The sequence below is a fragment of the Emydura macquarii genome, unplaced genomic scaffold (genome assembly GCF_026122565.2).
Source record: "Emydura macquarii macquarii isolate MOO-44397 ecotype Brisbane River unplaced genomic scaffold, CSIRO-AGI_Emac_v2 contig_3328, whole genome shotgun sequence".
Lineage (NCBI taxonomy): Eukaryota > Metazoa > Chordata > Testudines > Chelidae > Emydura > Emydura macquarii.
This window is the reverse complement of record NW_027133465.1, coordinates 3,866,510-3,885,579: the sequence shown is the minus strand read 5'-3', so window position 1 is coordinate 3,885,579 and position 19,070 is coordinate 3,866,510. Positions and strand designations below refer to the sequence as shown.

The 19,070-nt window shown below is 46.0% G+C and overlaps 1 long non-coding RNA gene across 1 annotated transcript; it reads left to right on the top strand.

Annotated features, from left to right (window-relative positions):
* Positions 1–15,159: 15,159 nt before the first annotated feature.
* LOC137143454 (uncharacterized) lies at positions 15,160–17,900 on the top strand. The gene is made up of 3 exons (XR_010917163.1): positions 15,160–15,253; positions 17,224–17,305; positions 17,443–17,900. It is a non-coding gene; the product is annotated as an uncharacterized lncRNA (long non-coding RNA).
* Positions 17,901–19,070: the final 1,170 nt, after the last annotated feature.

The window sequence follows — 19,070 nt, the reverse complement described above, 5'->3', positions numbered from 1 at the left end:
TGAACTTCCATGACAAAACTTTTAACTGAGGCTAACAATTGTGCAGCATTAAATAAATTTGTATCAACCTTTTGCAGCAATTTGTTGATGGCATTAATTCTTTGAAGAAAACGGATCCACAAAAGAGTAAAAACAGCAACATCATACTTCTCAAACTTTTCTGCTAAGGATTTTGCTTTCAGTTTTCACACATGGCTTTTCGGAATTTGATGTGGCTATGTCTAATAAGGTTTTCTTTATATAATCATAGCTCATTTTCAAAGCCAAAACAGCATCTTCACGAGCAGACCACCTGGTGTCACAAATTCTTTTGACTCTCAAATGCTTTTCATTTGCCTGTTTCAAGTGTGATTGTAGAATATTCCACTGATGTGTGGAAATCGAAAAAAAGGCATATACATTTTGAATGAAGTGAAAAAAATGTGTAGCTCCCTCACAAGATTCGGCTGCAGTGTTGCAGATTAAATTTAAGGAATGGCTGGAACATGGTATGAATAAAGCAGAGGGGCTTGCATTGTTCAGTTTTGCCTGTAGACTTGAATATTTTCCTGCCATATTTGTAGTGTTATCAAAGCTCTGCCCACGACAATTTTTGATGTCCAAACCTAAATTTGCAATGATTTCCAAAATGGTTGTCTCTAGACATTCAAAAGTGCAGGATTTTAGCAGGACAAAACTAAGAAATTGCTCTACAACTTCACCATTGCTGGTCACATATCTTAAAATTAATGTTAATTGGGCTACATGACTCACAACAGGTGTTGAATTGACTATTATGGAATAGTACTTGGCATCCTTTATTTCATTAGTGAATTGGTTTCTCAGCCACTCTGCCATTATAGTGATGAATTCATCGTAGGTTTGGTCTTCTCTGAACCACAATACTGATAATTTTTCAAACGTCCTTTGAGAAAATTGTCAAATTCACTAAGATGTTGAAAAATTGCCTTTTTGATTTGACAATGATGACTCATCATGTCCTCTTAGAGGTAATCCCAGAGAAGACAGCAGTTTGACCATGGCAACAACACGTCTCAGCCCTTTCCTCCAATAAGAACATTCCATTTCGAACTGAGCCAATAACACAGAATCAATTCCTCCAGATAATTTACACCTTTGAACGCACTTACACATAGCATTAATATGAGCTTTGGAAGTTTCATGATCAGTAGTATCTCTTGCAACGTTTTTCCAATTAGAGTGCTCATCAACGAATGTTTGTTTTCCTTTACTATGCTCAGGTAATAATTTGCAAACATAACAATAGACTGCCTTAGTGGTTTTCAAAAAAATCAACTAAATTCTCATTTCTGTCATCCCATTTTTCTTCATCCTCAGAAAATGAGACTTATGAAGACCTCGAAATTGTTTTCGTTCTCCAACCTCATACTCTTCTCTCAAATTTTCTATATTACCTACGTTTTTTAGTTTATTTACTAAGAAATATTCTATCATATCCAATGAAACAGGTTTTGGCCATAATGCAATGTCTTCAGGGTAGGTTTCTTCCCTCACCTCGACAAAATTACCAATATTTTGTAGTTCCATTGTCACTTCAGAGTCCACTGTTCAACTTTTGCAGTTGTAATATCCCCACAACTTGGCAAGTTATCAGATAATTCACATATTTCCTTGCCCATACTTTCTGATGAATGTCCACTATTCAACATTTCAAGCTTTTTAAAATAAGATGACGAACTGCCTTTTTGCTTAGCTTCTGCTTCTCACCTTGCCTTCATTTTTTTGCATTTTTGACTGCCAGACTCATAGTGTCACTTCGTTATTGCTAAAAAACTGACCTTGATTTTAGGCAGATTAAAAATGTCTGAAAGAGCAGGGGCGTAGCCACAGGTGGGCCTGGGTGGGCCATGGACCACTCAATTAGGTTTAACTCAATTAATCCCGCATTTTTAATCAGGCTCTGTAAAAACGGTATTTTGAACCATTACATACTAGTGACAAATCACGGGCATTGTTGCAAAGTGTGGGGGAGGGTGCTTTTGTTCAATTGGATAATTGGTCAAGCAGACAGACTGATTGGCAAATGAGGATTTCCTTTATGTAAGAGGACTATTAGCCCCTTACTGGAATTTAGTGGGTCTTTTTGGTTGGCCATCTCTTGAGGAAGCAGGACCCTGGAACGGACAGCCCCCAGGGCCAGTGGGGAGAGGCCAATATGTCAGGTCAGCCTGATTTCCAGGACGGATAGGCCAATGAGGGAGCCAGGAGGGTGGGACCCCCGTGTGAGCTGCAGCTGCCTGCCTGTGCCTGGGCAGAGAGCTGGGCTGAGCTAAGGAGAATGCAGCCAGTGGCTGGGAGGCCAGAGAAGCCAGGCCAGGGAGCTGAGCTGAGCTGAGCTGAGCAGACCCGACAGCAGCAGAACCAGAGAAGCCAGGCCAGGGAGCTGAGCTGAGCAGGATGGGGCTGGGGCTGGAGCTGTCTGGAGCTGGGTGCAGGAGGCCAGAGAAGAAGCCCAGGGAACTGAGCTGAGCTGAGCTGACCCACAGCAGCAGAACCAGAAGGGCCCGAGGAGCATCCTAGAGAGCAGAGCAGAGCCACACTGAAGCAGGGTGGGGCTGCGGCTGGAGCCGGGTGCGGTGAGCAGCTGGGGGCGGGAGGGGGACCTAGGCAGGGCCCAGAGCAGGGAGACATCACCAGCCCAGAGGTCTCTCAGGCCAGACTGGGAGGGGGATGGAGACCCCGATGGAGGGCTGACACTGGGAGAAGGGCCCTGTCCCCTAGCGCCTGGGCGGGAAAGGGGGCAGGTGCTCACTGCCAGAGCACGTGTCCGACTCTGCGTTCCTGCAGCACAGCCTGGGCTGTGTGAGAAACAGACTGTGAACCTCCCTTACACCCCAGAGACGCTGTGTGTGGTGCCCCCAGGCCAGGGGGCAGTGCTGGGTGTTGTCCTTTAACCTTTCTCCTCTTTTCTGATTTTTGTATTTGATTTTTGATTGCTGTTTGTTTAATAGGTTGTATTGCTTTGAACTGTGTGCAGCGATTAGTAGGGCAGGGAAGTGCCCAGTGCAGAGTTAGTACCCCCAGCCTTGTCGAGGTTACGGGGACCCCGCCACACAGGAGAGTGGGAGGGGAGCCCTCGAGGTCAGGCAGCCCTCTGGGTAAAGAGAGTGGGAGCAGGGACTCAGATCCTTTTGCTAACCAATTCCACCGGGGTAGTGTGTGAGCCAGGATAATTCCCCACAATAGTGGGCCCATTCCCCTGCTTACGCTTAGTTGCTCTTATGCTATTGCCGAGACAGCAGAAAAATGGTGATGCAAATTCTTTGCTAGACTACTTCAAAAAACCACGTTTAGAGCACAGTTCGCAGAATAAGTTCGCAGAATGCAGAAAGTCTGGACTGCTTCGCGACTTGCAATGCTTATTAAGTTCAGTCGTTTGTCAGACTTGTCCTGCATTTTGGGACCCTCTGTCGTTGGGGGCCCCGTGCCACCACATGGTCTGTTTCATGGTAAATCCGCCACTGGGCGAGGATGAGGGAACTAGGCTTGTTTAGTCTGCAGAAGAGAAGAGTGGGAGGGGGGGGGATTTGATAGCAGCTCTCAACTACCTGAAGGGGTGTTCCAGGGAGGATGGTGCTAGGCTGTTCTCAGTGGTGGCAGATGACAGAACAAGGAGCAACGGTCTCAAGATGCAGTGGGGGAGGTCTAGGTTGGATATTAGGAAAAAGTTTTTCACTAGGAGGGTGGTGAAGCACTGGAATGGGTTACCTAGGGAGGTGGTGGACTCTCCATCCTTAGAGCTTTAAGGCCTGGTTTGACAAGCCCTGGCTGGGGATGATTTAGTTGGGGTTGGTCCTGCTTTGAGTAGGGGGTTGGATTAGATGCCCTCCTGAGGTCCCTTCCAACCCTCATCTTCTGTGGTTCTGTGACTCAGACACCAGAGTCTCTTTTGAGGATTTGGGCCTAAATGTCTTACCCAACAGCACACAGGCAGTCTGACAGAGCAAGAAATTGAACCCCAGTCCCAGACTAAAGCCCTAACCACTAAACCATCCTTCCAAATGTACCTAGCCCTGGTCATACTGCGTAAGTTAACACACTCTGTCCATTTAGTCACTGTTGCCCAGCCTTCCTCTGGACTACATGTATTTACTTGAGGTGTGTCTTTTTCAATAAGATAAAGATTTTGCGAGGTCCCATGAATAGGGTCCCTTTGTAGAAGACGAGGAGAGTTATTTTCTGATGTTGATTTGATGCGCCTGCTCAGACATTTCCCCCGGCATGCGAAGGCGGCGGCAGCTGCTCCCAGCAGTTGAGTTCTGGCACTTCATTGGTTTTGGCACAGCAGGGGCCGAGTGCCAGCTCACTTCCAGAATTAAACCAAAAAAAAGTTCCTTCATGTTCCACTTTTCCTGAAAACCCACTTCCAAGGGGATATTTAAATCATCATCACAGCCTGCACAGATTATAGACAGTGGGCTGTTTATTGAGACCTGTGCTAACATGCACATTTTCATTCTACAGCGGGACACCTGCACAACACACAGCCTAGAGGCCCTGGCAATGGACACTCTAGAAATAGATGGATGCTTAAAGGAGCAGCTCGATACAAATATATGCAGCCAATACCTTCATAGATTCCAAGGTCTGAAAGGACAATTGTGATCATCTAGTCTAACCTCTGGTATAACACAAGCCATGGAACTTCCCCAGCATAATTCCTAGAGCAGATCTTTTATCCAGTCTTGATTTAAAAATGATCAGTGATGGAGAATCCACCATAACTCTTGGTAAATTGTTCGTTTCTGTCACTGTTAAAAATGTATGCCTCGTTTCCAGTCTGAATTTGTCTAGCTTCAGCTTCCAGCCATTGAATCATGCTATATCTTTCTTTGCTGGATTGAAGAGCCCATTATCAAATATTTGTTCACTAATATTTTAAAAATTCTTCTTGTCCTTAAATCTGCTGGCCACAGATTTCACCTTGTGTCCCTTGGCTTCCCTTATCAATTTTCTACAATTCCTAACTTCTAATTTATATTCATTATTATCAATTTCCCCTCTCTTCAATTTGTAACACATAGCTTTTTTATAGATGTCTTCAGTTCCCTTCAAAGCCAAGTCTTTAAAAATATATATACAGCCTTCTTATGAAGAGGCTCTGTCACCATTCCAGTCTGACTCAGCACGCCCCCTTGTGGGTGGGCATAGTGTTGCAGATGAGCCCATACTTAATTTTCCTTTCGTCCAGGGTATCAACAAGTCCAGACAGCCAGCTAAGTGCTGAAGAGCACCTCCTTGTGGCGGGTCTCATTTATTAACAGAAAAGCCAACACAGAACATAAACAAAACTTTCACCCCAACATCCCAGCACAGTGACTAGATCGTTCTTAGTCCCTGTCCCCTACCTGAGTCCAGTGCTCACCCCTATCCAAGCTCTTTCTCCCGGGTTCTCTTGGTTCCAGTCTCTGCTCCTGGTGTCAGGCCTCCTGCCCCTACCAGAGTAACATCCTTCTCTAAAGTCTGGGGTGCAGGGAGGCCTGTCTGTCCACTGCAACTCTTCTCTAGGAACAGCACATGATTCTTGTCAGACCGGGCTTCTGGCCAGTGTTTGGGGGATGAGTGGTAAGGAGGTTCCTCTCTCCATGAGCTCCTCTTGCTCCCTATGCGGGTAGGTTCCCAGACTGCTCATCTTCTAAGGCTTCCTGTTCAGCCCTCAGGCTTGCCTTGGGAGTTCCTCTCCTTGGGAGCCTCCTATCTCCCTTTGGAGCTCCCTCTGCCTCAGCTTGGGTAACTTTGATTAGGTCCAAGTGCCAATGCTGCTTATTGATCATTTTTTGCCTGCATGTTTGCGAATTGTCCTAAGAAGCATTCTGAAATTTCAAGGGAGGGGATGTCACTAGTTGTATAAATGAGCATTAATGTGTCTGTTAAACATACAGGATCAAACTCAAAAATGGTGTCGCAAACTCCCTGCCAGTAAGTTCCCCTCCCATAGACTGATGTAGAACTGCTTATATAATGCTTTGTTCATCACCAAGGCTTGACCTAGGTACCCCAGAGTGAACACCACAATTATCTTTATTTATATTAGCATAGGGCCTAGAAGCCGCAAGCGTGCTAGGTGCTGTACAAACCCAAAAGACAGTCCCTGTCCCAGACCACTTGCACCCAAGAACTGTGCAGCCTGAGCTAAAGGACTAAGTGCTCCAACAGATTCATGTTCCCTGTGGATCTGGCACAGGGGGGGACAATAACCAGGGCTCACGCCCTGTCAGGATACTCCGGAGTGCCAGTCAGAGCAGCCAGAAGTTTGTTCCAGTACTATCGTTTATGAGTGGTACTGCCAGACAGAGGCGATGCAAGGGGAGGTGGGGGCATGCAAGTTCATGTGCCCTGCAGATTTGCTTCTTAGCGTGTACTGAGCATGCTCACATGGACTAAGCATGCTCAGTAACACTGCTGAAGCTGGCTGCCCTCACTCTGCCCCTTCCCCCCCCCCACACACACTATCAGCCGGCACAGTCGTTTCTGGTTCCAGAAGTACATTCCAGCATTTCTTCTTTTAAGACTCTTCCACCGACCATAACACATGCTGCTGAGTGAGTTACAGACTCCCCTGCACAGAAGAAACTCTTCCCAATTGTCTGAGGCCTGCAGCAATCCAAATTGTAGACAAGCCGCCAATTTTATAATGGCCACCCCAAAGCATGTTAGCCGGGATTGAACCTGGGACCCCTAGCAGAGCTCAGATCATGAGCCCGGTACAGCTTGAGTTAATAGGCCAAATTTCCTAAGTGGCACCTGCACAGATCGCTATCGTTTGTGGATTGGGGACAGTAGTAAGTGGGTGTAGTTCTCATTCCAAGGAGCAGGAAGAAGTAAATTAAAGTACCGCCCATTAAGTTAAAGTGATCTCCATTCTATTACGGTAACTTATGGCTGCAATTGACTGAAAAAAGATTTCCTTATGGGAAATGGAGGAATTGCCCATTTGTGCCAAATACAGCACCACTGCTTGCTGCGTTTTGGTTCACACGTATTTCTAAATAAAATACATCTTCTGTCACAGTGCTGGGGCAACTACACCTGTATTCCCCCTCCTCGTGTTCCACCAAGGACATCCACTCCAGCACCAGCTCCTCAGCTGTCACCTCTCTTGGTAGAGATCCACATCTCTCTACCTCCTGGCGGGGTTGGTTTTCCAGGCTGCACAGTTCCCTGCTTATGCTGTGATATTCCCAGTGAGCCAAGCTGCCTACCCAGGACAGTGTCTGAGCTTTGCTTTCTTTGCAGAGGCGATGAACGGCGGCATGGCCCTCAGTCATAAGTTACCACAGCTCTTTATAAGCAAGCACATTTACTCTTTAGGTCAAAGCATTGCAGAGAAAACATATTAAAAACAATAACAGTTCCTATCCATGTGCTGACAGCTTATCAGAGATCACCCATCATTCTTATGGGGCCTAGTAGGCCATATCCTCCCAACCCTTCTACAAGGGTGGGAGCCCCAGCCCCCCCTTGGACAGAAGGGCTTGTCCATTTGCTCGGTCAAGAAGAAGGCCCCAAGTCAATTTAAACTGAGGCGATTTATCCAAAAGTCCTTGCTTCCTCTGTTGGCCTCTGGAGAACTCAGTTTGAACTAGTAGTTGTGGGCATCCCCAAGAGGCGGTACCGCTCTGCGGGGAGCGTACAACTAGGCTGATTTGCCTTCATTGTCACCCACTGTTTTTAGTTCCTGGAGGAGCTGCGGTAGCCCTCCCCCATGCCATCACATATAGGCCATGCAGTTAAAACAAAGGGTCCCAAAGATACTGCATGGGGTTTCAGTATTTGCCACATCTCTCCCCTAGAGAGGTTACTCACAGTGCTGATCCACACGCATTCATAACCTTAATACCCTACGATCTTTCAAGGTTATTGCAGGAAATTGCCATATCTGTCACAGCTTCATAATGTGTGACTTTAGCATACAGCAGTACCTTCTGCAAGCCCAGTCCAGGTGCAGCTGCATAGCACATGTGACGGGAAAATGATTTGCAATCCAGGACACGTTCTGATTAGCTGACAAACTTGCAAATGATCAGTATCTATGAACCACAGCCCATTTGACAGGTTTTCCGTATGGGAGAACATTTTCGTAAATTACAGCTGTGGAATTACCCCAGTGGAATGGTTACAGACATACAGATCAGAGCCAAGATAACTACAAAGCCTATTATGCCTTATTGATTGAATAATTTCTGGAAATAACAAGCTGCATAGAGGACAGATTCAAACAGAAGGGGAAATTAACCCCTCCTTCCCGAACGCTTTAAAAAAAATCAAGACTGGAACCTGGAGCAAGTGAGAAACAGGTCTCACCTGGGAGAAGGGGAGCAGTGGGGCTTGTCGGGGCAAAGAATATAGTGAGAGCACGGGGAAGCTGTAATGGCAAAGTAGGGAGAGGCATGGCGGGAGGAGGAATGGCTGTTGAAGAGAAGGTGTTGGACGGGTAGACAGGTGGATGGGCCAGGAAAGAGGCAGGAGGGGTAGGAGAGAATGGGCAAATGAAGGAATGATTGAGGAAACCAATGGATGCTCTTGTATTGTATAAGAGGCAGTGGGGAGCCAAGTGCTAATCCTTGGGCATGACAGACACTATGAGAATGTAGCTTACCCTAACTGTGCTGTTTAAGGGAACACTCTGGATGTCTCCGTTTTGGAAGGATGGCCAGCCCTCAGCCAAGACCTACAGTAGAGTGTTTCAATCACAGCCTCAGCATGAGCCTAAGAGAAACCAAAGAGCCAACACTGTTGTGGTGTAAACCCACTTGTCCATGGAAAGTTTCAGGCTGCATGCTAAGGATGAACCCAGAAGGGCCAGGGAGTTAAAGTGAGTTGGAAAGGAACCTGTGGCAGGCAGGATATTAAAATCAGAAAGGGTTCATTGCACTCTTGCAATGTGTTCAGATACCAAGTTGATGAAGGTGGTATAAGAACCCTGTAGCTGGGAGGTGTGGCCTCCCTCGGAGATGGACGGCGAGGGAGAGCAGGAGTACACCCCCTGGCCAGAAGGACTAGAAGTATAAAATCCAGGCCTGCTTGCTCAGTCAGGGGAAGGCAGCCGAGGGAGAAGGACGCCTAGGGCTGCACCAGACCACTCCATGGAGGAGAGGCTGCTGGAGCTACCCATGGTATGGGGTCTGGAGGACCTGAAGGAGCTACCTGAACCAGGCGAGCCGGAGGAGATCCCCGGATCTTACAACCCGAAGGAGAGGCTGCCGGAGCTGCCCACTGCCCGGGTCCCTGAGTAGCTGGAGGAGCTACCTGAGCTGCCAGCCCCCAGTGAGCCAGAAGGGTCACACGGACCCTGCGACCCAGAGGAGCTGCCCTCCACCGACGACTCTGAAGAGTTCCCAGACCTGCCGTCGAGCGACGAGGCCGAGGGCTTCTGGAGTTTCCCTCAAGCAGAATGGCCCGAGGAGCCGGGGCACGGCCCAGAAGACCAGGCACTCTAGGGAGAGGGTGGGAGGAAGTAGCCCAGGGGCAGCTGACTACAGTCCGGCCAAGCCTGCGCTCGCACTAAGGCAGCGTGTTTCGTCTGGAGCCCCGCGGACGGGACACCCCGTCACTGCCAGGGCCCTGGGCTGGGACGCAGTGGAGACGGGTGGGCCTGCGTCCCCTCCCCCCTTCCTACCCCGACCTAGGGGTGATCGCCCACTGAGGGCCAGAGCCTGTTTCCCGCTGTCTGCCCCGGCCTGCCCCAGGGCCAGGACTTTGGGACTGCTTGCTCGCCCCCTGGGGGGCTAGAGACTATTTTCCCCATTGGCTGCCTGCCCTGCCGGGGGGCCGGACCTTGGACTATTCCTCGCCCTGCCGAGGGCTAAAGACTGTTTTCCCGCTGCCTGCCCGCCCTGCTGAGAGCCGGGCCATAGACTATTTTCTTGCCCTGTGAGGGGCTGGAGACTGTTCCTGTGGTTACACCTGCCTTACCTAAGGACTTCAGAACTGCCTACTCGCCCTACGAAGGGCTGTTCCCCTTTACTGGCCTGCCCTGCCTCAGGGTCGGGGCCTTGACCTGCCTGCTCGCCCTACTAAAGGGCCAAAGACTCTTCCCCATTTGTTTGACTTGCCATCGCCCCCACTCCGCAAGAGCTGGGCCTGAAACTGGGGCTCGCCCTGCAAAGGGCAGGAGGCGGCCCCTTTATTTTGGACTCCCCGCGGGGTGGAGGCGCCGGGAGGCGTGGCCTCCCTCAGAGATTGACAGCGAAGGAGAGCCACCGGCGCCGCCCACAACAGGAGACACTTCACAAGCCCAAATAGAACAGAAGGATCTGATTCTGCTCCTAATGTTGATTTCTACCTTTATTCTGCAGTTAGTCCTGCTGATTTCTCTGGGGTGGTTGATGGTATTGATTTCAATGGGGCTACTGATGAAGTAAAGTACTACTCAGTGTGAGTAGAACTGACTTTGTCGATGGGTAAATTAGACAGGGCAGAAACCACGGTTTCCAGTGGTAAGGGGCTTTCTTGGGAAAAATTAATTTGCCCAGCTTGCTGTCCATTAACATGCAGTCTGAGAAGAGGGCTTCTACAGCAGAAACAATTGTGGGCAACCTCACATCCATCTGTGCAATCCATAATAATGGGCCTTGAAAACATTTATTGTGGGAAAGAGAGCTAATTAATAGATTAAGAGCAAAACTCCACTCAGACACCAGTGTAAAGCTGGAATAATTCTATTGGCTTTCGTGCAACTGCTCCAGATTTGCACCAAAATAACTGACTCACTGTTTGGCCCTAATACTTTAAAAGCATTTCCAAATGAACCTAATTATATGTGTACAGCTGCATAGCATAGATACAAATACCGCTTCTTGCAAATCAGATTACTTTCCGCCTTCTAAGTAGCTATTGTCAAACCTGAGTGGTTTTGTCCCATTAACAGCAAATTGCAATTTTCTAAAGAGCGTATCTTCCTTAGCATTGCTGAGCGCTCCAGGAAGATCTCAAATTACCCTTCAATTAGGAAAGGGTGTTAAACTTAGGTGATTTTAAATAAAATCCATTGTCTGAATAATTCTTTGTCCTGACACAGTGCCTTTCCTCCAATAATCTACAAATGAGAGATGATTGCCGACTAAAATCCTAAAACAAGATAACATTTCGGGGTGAGTGGTGGGGTTGAAATCAGATCCAAAGTTTGCAAAGGAGACCTGTCCTCTTAATAGAACAAACCTAAATCCTGGATTGAGAAACCTTGAATTTTGTGGTGTTTGGAATTTGAATTTTCTCACTTGAGCCCATCTGTATTGTAATCTATTCATTCTTGCACCACCCCTATGGCATATATATTATCCTCATTTTACAGATGGGGAACTGCAGCAGAGATGCTAAATCACTTGTTCCAGATCTCACAATGAGTTGGTAACAGAGCAAGAGATCCTAGGAATCCCCTGGCTGATGCTACATATTTCAGGGGCATGTAACCTTCTCCCTGCCCCCACACCCTCAAACAGTCCACTTGAATAATTGTGCAGTGTCTTATGGGAGGAAATGTCTTCCTGAGAACAGTCAGCAATCATGCAATGCTCTAAAGTTTGCAGTTGTTCTCCAAACTTGTGTAACAGCATGATAAACAGGAAGAAAAGCTAATGTCAATATTAGTCCTTGATTCAGAAGGATATTGCAATAATCATCATCAAGGGCACTGGCTAAAGGGATTGTGCTGAGCCAAGCAATTTGTGGGTGCAGGATTTTCCCCTTTCCCAGCCATTCAGACACAATCAGTCCAACATTTATCCAATCCTAACATTTCTGCTGCATGTCGTGCTTGTATGGTAGTGCCAATGCTGATGATCAAACCACAGTGGAATTCCCCTGGCTGAAGGAGCATGGCATAGGCATAAAGGCTAAATCAAAGGATTTATACTCTGCCAGAGCAAAAAGAAAATGTTATCTAAATATGAGAAATAGACTTATCAAAAGCATGTCAGCTGGGTTAAATACAGTGGTGAAAAGGCAGCCTAAGGATGTCTAAGGAAATAGAAGGAAAATAACATCCATTCAAATTCATGGAATGCACTTGCTGTCAGGAGGCACATGTCAAAACGGCTTTGTGTTAAAATGCATCAGATGACTGCAATTAATGAAAACACTTCATTTCAATTAGAGACAGGAGAGGATTTGCACTCCTCAAACGTGTTAGAATCTTTTGAGAGCATTAAGGTTTTGTGGAATGTGTCAGAGCTTAAAACAAAGGATTTTCCCCATCTCTGTGGACCCAGTTCTGCAAACCTGGTACAGAACAGCACTTTCATGTGAGTAGTCCCATTTTCTTCTGCTCATAAGAGTGTGCTCAGCATGAGACTCGGATCGGAGACAAAATTGCTTTACAAACCTCAGGTCCCATAACACCCTCGTGAAGCAGGAATTATTCCCCAGCTTTTTACAGTTGAGTAAACTGAGGTACAGCGTTGTTCTGTCACTCACTAAAAGGCTCAGAATTTCAAAGTAGAAATAGGGTCAAAAAAATTCACAGTAAGATTGATTAATCATTGGAACAAACTACTAAGGAAAGTGGGGGATTGTCCATCTCTTGATGTCTTCAGATCAAGACTGGCTGCCTTTCTGGAAGAGATGCTTCAGTCAGACACAAGTTATTGGTCTGGGTGAAACGTAATGGGTTGTGATATACAGGCGGTCAGACTAGATGAACTAGCACATGTTCATCTAGTGCACGGTATTGCAGGAGTCCCTTCTGGCCTTCAACTCTAGAAATCTATGATATGACTCTTTTCAATATTGTGCATCATTCAGAACATGAATGACCCAACAATCTGTCAGTCGGTTGACTGGAATGTCCCACTAACACATTAAAAGGGACATGGTCCTTCAACAGAACAAGGATGGACCTGGAGAATCACAAGGTTCTTCCACAGTTTTGGGGGATGAGACTGAATAGAATCCCAGGTTATCATCTCTGGTGTGATGGGACTGGTCAGGTGGAGTAGCTGGGCCATGGACTTGCAGCTCTGTAGGTCATCTCCACTATGCCCAGTGGAGATCAGGGGTGAAAATCAGGTAAAGCCTCTTGTTGCATCATTAAAGCTGCATTGTATGATACTCTAGTATCCAAGAAAGGTGGCATGACAATATAGTATAAAGTCATTTAGGACTTGATTCTGCAAATCCCTATGTAACTAACTAGTGGTTCCTCATGATTAGGCCCATTAACTCAAATGGGGCTGATCACGTGCATAACGGCAACTCCCTTGAGTAGGCCTGGGCTGTCAACCTGCCAGGAATGTTGTGGAGTTGATGGCATTTACCCGTAGGCGTATTACACCCAGGAGGCCCAGTGAATGGTGAATGACACAAGAACACTGCAATTGTATGTATTGTGTTGTATTGTAATGCCTCTCTTGGTGTTCAGGTTGGAGCACTCTGACGCTGGCCTCGCTGTAAAATTCACAGCTTTCTAAGAAAGACAATTGTCTTTCTGCACCTTTTATTTATGTATTTTTCCCTGGGAATCCCTGCTGTGGAGATCTCATTAAGGCAACGTTGGACTATGTGCCTTCACTGCATTTGCAGCATATAATTAGCTGTCAGGGCTGAAATAAATATCAGCTGTAATGTTGGCTGACCATCTGAGAGGAGACGTAAGTGAATTTTTATGGAGATACCACATGGGGTTTTTTTAATAATGATTTGACTTTGAGAGGTTTAAGCTGCTGATCATCATCTGCGTGGGGAGCACTGGAGATTATAGTCCTTTAATGAACGAGGCCAAAATAATCAATCGGTCTGGGACCTGCTCGTTTTGGAAGCACTTTAGGAAGGCCTCCTGTCATCTGACAGAATTTAAGATTTAGACACACACAAACCAACAGTCCAAGCGTGGTGATAGAAAAACTTCCATTGACCGTGCTGGAGCCCAATTGGGTTCCTTGCCTGGACTGAACGCTAAAGAGACTCCGCTTTGGTTTCCTAGCATCTTCATACCCCTTTGAGCAGGTTAGTCACATAGCTATTATTACTACTATTGACTTGTACTGTGATAGCACTTAGGCACCTCACTCAGAGAGCGGGGTGCCATTGGGCTAAGCCCTGTACATACATATGTAATAAAAAAGAAGAGTCCCTACCCCAAAGAGCTCCCAGTCCTAACCTATGATGAGAACCAACAGGTGGATACAGCAAACAATGGGGAGAACTGGGTGAGGATAAGGAAACAGAGAAATTCTCCTAGTTAGCATAATCAGCAACAGTCTAGCACATTATGGAGGTTTTTTCAACATCTTCAGATACGTCTGGCGCTGGCCACTGTTGGAAGGCGGCATACTGGACCGGTTGGACCATGGGGTTGGTCTGAGACACAGATATGGATGTTCTTAAAGGCTTGTCTATACAAACAGTTTGTGCACGGCAAGCTGGGGTGTAAATCTACCTCGCACTAACCTGCCATGTACTAGCAGTCCATGTGAACCCTGCTGCCCTGCTCTAAAAGTTCCTTAGTGTGTTTTGATCTACTCCTCTTTCAAAACCCCTCTCCTGCCTACACACAAATTGTGCTAAGCCAGGGCTTGGTCCCAGGACCCTATGGGAATGGAGGGTCCGAGCCTGAGTCAAGCCAGGACCCAGGGTTCAAGCCCTATTGCTTTTCAGTGTAAACGGAGCTCAATGGACTCATGTTTTGGGGGTCCACCAAAAGTATCCCAGGGGCCAACTTTTTTCCTCTGGATAGTCAAGTTTTCGCACCCTGCACCATGAACAACAGGGCTTTACATTGCAGTGTAGACCAATCCTGAGATTTGTCCCCACAAGGGAGGAGAGTCCCTGAGCCCAGGATACAGCCTAAGCCTGAACGTCTATACCACAAAAAGCTCTTATTTATGAGCACCGTTCCGCATTGCTTCCTTAATCTGGATTTCTTTTATGGATTTGCCTAATGTGTTCCAAACATTGAAATGTAGTTGGAACACTGGTGACATGAAGCCCTGAATTGTACCGTAACGTTAAACAAACAGTTCTTTCCAATACGAACTCTGCAAAGCAAAAACCCTGCCGTCTCATTAAATACACAAAGATGACTAGACAAAAGTATACAAAGCAAATGTGGTCACCTTTCAGCTTTGCAGCCGTGAGCCAAGCTTTGAGTTTGCAGTCTTTATCAGTCACCTTGGCCTTTGTAATCTGTTGTTTTGATATCTGCAGGAGCAGTGGTGATAACACTTCAGTGCAAACCATTGGTCCATCTAGATCTTTATCCTACCTCAGTCTGTGTCATGCATTGGGTGCTTCCTAGGTAAGTGAAACACATATGCAGAGTATGTCTACACAGGGATTAAAAACCAATAGCTGGCCTGGGTCAACTGTCTCGGGGTTCTGGGCTTGGGTTCTGGAGCTGAAAAATCGCTGTGTAGATGTTTGACTCTGCAAGCCTGAACATCTACACAGTGATTTTTTTTAGCCCTACAGAGCAAGCCCCGTGACCCCGAGTCAGCTGACCCAGGCCAGCTGTGGCCATGCCACGGGTCCCTTACCCCTGTGCAGATGTACCCACAGATACTTGTGCATACAGCTGTCATGAAGGTTAGGAGAAGAAAGTGGCTTCCCTTGCCAAACTTTGTCTCTTCTCAGAGTGAGGGAGTGCAAGAACAAAAGGACAAGAAGAATGAAATGAAGTTCTGACCCTGTCTACCAGCCTTTGGACAGAAGACATAAGCAAAAGAAATCAGATTTCTGTGAGCACCATTCAGATAATCTATCCCCACATTCTGATTCTCATACCTTGAAGTCAATGGATGTACTTTGGGAGTAAAGTGTTAGTCAACATAAGTAAGCATATCCCCTTCTGGTCCATAATACTCAGATACAACCATGCCTGGGGCAGTAGGAAAGCCTGGAAGTAGGAGGAGATTACATTAGTTGTACCATTTTGACCTTGCTGGATTATAGACACATAGACTTTAAGGCCAGAAAGGACCATCATGATCACCTAGTCTGACCTCCTGCACATTGCAAGCCAGAGAACCTCACTCACACACTCCTGTAATAGACCCCTAACCTCTAGCTGAGTTACTGAAGTCCTCAAATCACGATTTAAAGACTTCAAGTTACAGAGATCCACCATTTACATTAATTTAAACCTGCCAGTGACCTGTGCACCATGCTGCTAGGAAGGCAAAAAAAACCCAGGGTCTCAGCCAATCTGACCTGGAGGAAATTCCTTCCGGACCTCAAATATGGCAATCAGTTAGACCCTCAGCATGTGGACAAGACATGCCAGTCAAACACCTGGGAAAGAATTTGCTGTGGTAACCCCCAACCTAGTGTCCCATCATTGGCCGTTGGATTAGCGGTGATGTCTCAACTAATAACATTAACTCAACAATACCTTTTTTTTAAAAATTGGAGTTGGGTTCGTGGCAATTAATTTCACAATGAAATTAAGAAGAATGAAAGGGACATCCTGGATCATCAAATCAGTCCCCTGTTATCACAGGCAATAAAAGCTGTTTAAGAGAGAAATTTATTTCAGCCATACATTTCTGTCCTTTTAAACGCAGTGTTCCTTTGATCTTGACTATGGGACACGGTAATAGAAGCTTCTAAGTTCTGATCATTTTTCACTAAGTTCCTGCTCAACACCATTGAATTCAAGGCACTGCAAGAGTGAAAGTTGCAGGTTTGAAAATGTTGGCCTAGGCTAATTTGAACACAGTACAGGCTTGGTTAATCGAGCTCTGGTTAACTGCAATGCCAAGCTAATTGAGTTCATTTGTGTGGCCCAGGATTGCATAGGCTGAAAATGCTGTCTAGTTTTGCAGATCAGTTGGTGCTGTACTGTGTTATCTTCACAGCAGCCTGGGTACCCAGAGCATATCTTGTACAAAGGTGACTCGTGTGCTTTGAAAAGGCACCTGTTTGCGGTACTTCATGGCTGGACATCTGATAGGTAAATCCTACTGACTGCCTTCTTTCAATCATCTGCTTTTGTTTATCCAAGGGCTTGGGGTAATGGCCCTCCAACACTATATTATTGTGTACTGTAGGCAAATAGATTAGATTGATAGTCTGAGGAGGATGGTTCTGTACATCTGTTTATTTCTGTCTCTCCATTCATATAAAACTAATTCTGTTATCTAGATATTTATATGGCCCCAATCACTGTAGTACCTGAGCATCTTCCAAACGTTAATGAATTTATTGGCCATAATCTTTTACCTTGGCAACCTGGAGCAAAACAATGACTTTACATTCTGCTTTTATCAGTTACCGTCAACCTACTGATCTCTCTTCCTCCGATGTCCTCCTGCATCTCATGAAGTTCATGACATTCAGAAAGCAGGGTCAGGTGAGTTCTGATTCAAAAGGATGGCTGCAATATGTGTGTTTTTGCCAACTCTGTGCGGGATATACCTAACAGGAAAATAGTCACAATAAAACGATGTTTCGCTAGAAGTTCATTCTGGAATGTTGACTCTCTTTCAGAATGTAAGAACCAGGGGACATTGAATGAAAATGGAAGGCAACACCTTTAAACCGGATTATTCTGTTGTACACCACATATGATCAACCTATGGAACTCACTGCTACCAGAGTACCTTTTTTAAGACAAGAGTTTAGCAGGATTCAAAATTGGATCAGTCATTTAAATGGGCAATAAGAACAGACCGAGTTACAAGAACTTAATAGAAATGAAAACAGATTGGCTTAGTACCGTGAGATCTTATCTCCCTTGTAAATATTAATCTTATTTTATGTCAGTGGATGTTGTTATGGTATTTCTATAAATATCCAATCACTGACTGCCTCAGATTGAGAAGTAACTAGCCTATGGGTTGCCTATACTTATACCCTATATATAATGGGGGTTCTTGCATCTTCCTCTGAAGCATCTAATTCTGGCCACGCCAGAGCCAGTGGGATATCATCAAAGATACTGGATTATATGGACCATTAGTTTGCTCTGGTATGACAATTCTATGTTCCTATTAAACATATGGTGTCAAATTCTACTCCGTTACTGTAGTGCAATCCCACCATATTCCCTAGGAGGTATGGGAAAGCCCTAGAGCCAGTGAGGGGATAGTCCTGACCTCTGGTAGACCATCAGTGATCTGCACAGATCTAAGGGAATCTCCCAGGTTCTGGGAGCTAGATCCACTGCTGCTTCCATGGAGAAGTTAAAGTCTCACCTCCACCCCCGGAAGAATTTGGAGGGACTTCCATGAGAGGAACTGAGGAGCCTGCTGTGTGTTTTACCACAGCAGGGAACAACCCACTCCCCTCAGGAGAGCTGGAGTGAAGTCCTAGTTCTGCCGTGGACTTCCCATGTGATCTTGACCATAACACATCATCTCTTTGGGCCTCAGTTTCCCCTCTGCACAGTTGGTATTAAAAATGCTCTTTCGCCACCCTTTGTATCGTCTATTTAGACCGTGAGCTTTGGGGGGGAAGAAGAGGGGGATAAGGGGTGCTTTTTACTCTGTCTGTATAGCACCTAGTATAATGCAGCCCTGATCTTGTCTGGGGCCTCTAGACATTTGCCATAATACAAATAAAAACAATACTTCATCTTTGCAAGACTAACGTTGTATAACCTAGACCAAGTAACTCAATAGGGATTTGTACATTCCTAATCCACCTCATAATTCCCTCTTGAGTAATTTTTCATGAGGGCATCCACGGAAGTACGCAATGTCCCCTAACAATCTTGCCTCAGTTGTACAAACAAAAGTGCACACATTTAAAAAAAAAAAAAAAAGATGCATTTATTTAGTGAATCCGGCGTCCATTTCTTTCTGGGAATCTTATTAAACGTCCTATCTTCAAGGAACTGCGACTGGTGGGCAGATTCTACATCAAGCAAAAAAACTATTGGAAGTCTAATCACATTGAAACCATATGTGCAGCATGTGTCATCAGTTACAGAGCACTTTTTAAAAAAACCCCAGGCATTCAGACTTCAGAAGGGATTGAAAAGGACCCAATTTTATCTCAAAATTGCTGTGCGGTAGGGAAATGGAGGTTTTTAACTCTCTCTTATTTGTAGTTTTAGCGGTGAAGAATAGTCTGAGAGCTCAGCTTTACAAAAAGGCCTCTCCACATGTGCTTTT